Here is a 3,389-nt window from a genome sequence, read left to right as displayed (position 1 = left end):
TGGAGGAGACGTGGGGCGGAGGAGGAGCGGAGTCCCGGCAGTAGGTGGGGAATTGAAGACGGGCTGGCTGGCTGGCTGGCGGGCGGGCGGGCGGATAAAGTGTTGGTGTGTGGTGTGTGCAATCGAGAGGGCTGGTGTGTGGGTCAGGGTTAGGGCAGGGACGGGGAAGAGGAGAGAAGACCCGTTGAAGGCGGGCCCCTTCCGAGCTGTTTTCCTGGAAAAAACAGTTCTTCTGCTTTTTCTCTGTCTTCTCTGCTCTTCCTGTTTGCAGCCCCCCTTCTGCTTCCCATAAACGAGGGCCACGAGGAGGAAGGAACTGTGAGTGGGGGGTGCCTCGGGACTCGGCCTTTTGGGACGGCGCAACTGTCTTCTCTTTCTCCATCCCACCTCAGGAGGCCGGCACCTCATGGATTCTGGCTGCGTCCGCACCGTCAGGGATATTGTGCTCTCGTGGTGCTGTTGCTGTCATTCACAACTGGATTTTTCTGTGTGGGCGAGACAGTCCAGCTGTGAATGATGGCTGAGCCACAGTGAGAATGCAGCACCCATCGTGGTGTAGAGGCAGCCGCTCGTGATGCTCTGGAAGATGCTGCTTTGCGTGTAGCCTGTGGGGGGTTGGGAGTGCGAGAAGGAATTTCCAAATGCAGGAGATCTACAGAGGGTCCGCGAGGAGGGCTTAAGAGCAGAACTCTGGCCCAAGGGATCTTGATGCCTTTGTACATTTGTGAAGCTGTTTTTGTGCTGTCCGATCACTGGTATTTTGAGTCCGGGACTGTTTATGTGGTGGCAACTTTCCAAGGTCTCAAGTCTTTCACAGTTTTGAGAGTCTTTCATTGGAGTTGATGGGTATTGAGTCTGGAGATTTATCTATGTTATCACTGAGCTTAAGCCTGAATCCTACACGCACTGCTTGGGCATAAGTCCCATTGCTGTACTTGGGATTCACTTCTAAGTAAACATGCATAGGACTGAACAGTGAGGCGGGCAATCGGAATCATTCCACTTGGAACCCCTCTTTCTCCCCCTGCACCAATTAAAATTGAGGATCAAGTTTGTTTGGGCCCTTTCAGATAAGCAACCAGTGTTCTTGCACAAGTCCTGTTTGTTTCAGTGGGACTTGTGCAGGAGAGGTTCCCAATGGGTTATACTTCACATGTCAGATTAGATCTGCCCTCAGTGCTACCCAGAATCTGCCAATAGAGGTGGCTGATTCGCTTTGCCTTGTGACAGGGCCTCATATGCTTTCCAGTTGCCACTTTGACGTGAACCATTGCACATTAGCTTTTTACTGTAGCTTCTGTATACAGGAGCATTAACACATATGACAGTCTGCACTTTGCCTGTAAACACATGATGCAAAGGTTGAGGAAATAATTCTCTCTGTAACATGCTCCTGCTGCTTCACATGTCTGAAACTGTTACAGCCTTTATAACTAACTCAGAAGCAAGGTGTAGAGTGACTACAGAACAGGGGTTTCCAACCTTTTTCTTTAGTGAGACCTGCTTCAGAGTAGTGAAAAATATTCTGAGCTACTCGCCCCCCCTTGTGTTACCCAGTTTTCTTCTGTCCTAAAAACAGAACATAGACTAGGAAGAGCACCAGGAATTATCCTATGAGCTAATCAACACAGAGAAAAATTCTATGAAATAAAAGCTTTTAAAACAAGCCTGCAGCAGATCTTTTTGAAGTTTTTTTCCAGAGTCTTTAGGGGCCATACAAGCTGCAGTAGTGCAGTACGCAAGCTACCGGTTATGGGACCCTGGTATAGAATGTAGTGGTACAGTACAGGAATTAAAGGGCTGGAAATAGAGAAGCATTCAAATGACAGAATTTTTTAGGAAATGAGGATCAGAAATATTGTTTCCCTCGTTTTCCAGGCGCAAAGTATGGTGGCAATAGGAGAGATCAAGATCAGGGAACTGAAAAAATGGCTTGAAAATTAAATGAAGTAGCCAAAAGGAAACAGTGAAAGAAGGTTAGTGAAGGGCAGTAACTATTATTTTCATTTATAATCCACCTTTGTCACTGGTACCAAAGGCAGATTACAATGTTTGTTTTTTTTAAACCCACCCTTTTAGTTAATTGGTAGGCAGATTACAAAATTTGGTAACATTGGGCAATCAGTAAGTAGATTACCAAATATAATGACATTTGAGTCTAACACCAAAGATTCCTAGTAAGACAGAATATTGCAGCTGGGCTGGGACTGTCAAACAGGGTGGAAATACCAGAACAACTTATGCAAATATACCTGTTTAAGGCAACAAGACAATCAGTGTGAAGGAACACTTTATTCCTTTAAAAAGTCACCTCCTGAGCTGAACCATTACACTTCCGCTTTGCTCCTTCTACTAGAATGCCCTCCTGAACAGCTAGAGGGAAGCTGTGTTACTCAGGGGCAGGGCTGTGATAGTTAAGATCTGCTTGTTTATGTGTGTGTTTGTGTGTGTGTGAGAGAGAGAGAGAGAGAGAGAGAGGAATATATATGTAGTAATGTGATATTTTATTTTATTTATTTATTTATAATTTGATTTATATCCCGCCCTCCCCTAAGGCTCAGGGCGGCTAACAACTGGGGCAAAAGCCATAATTAAAACAAGATAAAAACATAACAATAAGTGTCATATTTATTTATTTGTTATTTATTTATAATTTGATTTATATCCCGCCCTCCCCTAAGGCTCAGGGCGGCTAACAACTGGGGCAAAAGCCATAATTAAAACAAGATAAAAACATAACAATAGTACAACAAAGTGCTGGTGCTCTGATGTTCCCAGTTCCAAGATGGGTTCTGGTAGGGTGGATCCGGACCAATGACGTTAGTTCCAAAGCGGCAGATAGCCAGTCTTCTTCCCAGGGCCCGCTTGCACCCTGATGGTATCTCTGTCAATTTTCGGCAACAGTGCATTGATGGAACAGTAGCGGCGGCGGCTCCTACTTAAAAGCCTGGCGGAAGAACTCCGTCTTGCGGGCCCTGCGGAACTGCGCAAGATCCCGCAGGGCCCAGATCTCCTTCGGGAGCTCATTCAACCAGGTAGGAGCCACCACTGTAAAGGCCCTGGCCCTAGTCTCGGCGAATTTGACGTCCCTGATGCCTGGGGGTAGTCAAAAGATGTTGGCCCCTCGACCATAGTGCCCTTAGGGGAACATATGGCGGTCCCTTAGGTATGCCGGACCCTGACCATAAAGGGCTTTAAAGGTAAGAACCAGTGCTTTGAAGCAGATACGGTACGCTATCGGCAGCCAGTGCAGCGCCTTCAGCACAGGCTGGATGTGGTCCCACCTAGGGAGACCCGTCAACAGCCTGGCTGCTGCATTCTGCACTAGCTGCAGCTTCCGGATTTACTACAAAGGCAGCCCCAAGTAGAGAGCGTTACAGTAGTCCAGC

The 3,389-nt window shown here is 47.1% G+C and overlaps 1 protein-coding gene across 1 annotated transcript in view; it reads left to right on the top strand.

Moving 5' to 3' along the window:
* Window positions 1-1,922: 1,922 nt before the first annotated feature.
* CUL5 (cullin 5) overlaps window positions 1,923-3,389 on the top strand; it is a 39,021-nt gene continuing 37,554 nt past the window's right edge. The window contains exon 1 of the mRNA XM_015414815.1: window positions 1,923-1,976. The gene's annotated coding sequence lies outside the window, so the exon portion shown is untranslated. The remainder of the gene's footprint in view (window positions 1,977-3,389) is intronic.

The sequence above is a fragment of the Gekko japonicus genome, unplaced genomic scaffold (genome assembly GCF_001447785.1).
Source record: "Gekko japonicus isolate JY-2015 unplaced genomic scaffold, Gekko_japonicus_V1.1 scaffold1956, whole genome shotgun sequence".
NCBI lineage: Eukaryota > Metazoa > Chordata > Lepidosauria > Squamata > Gekkonidae > Gekko > Gekko japonicus.
The sequence above is the reverse complement of the archived record's forward strand: the minus strand, read 5'-3'. Positions and strand labels throughout refer to the sequence as shown.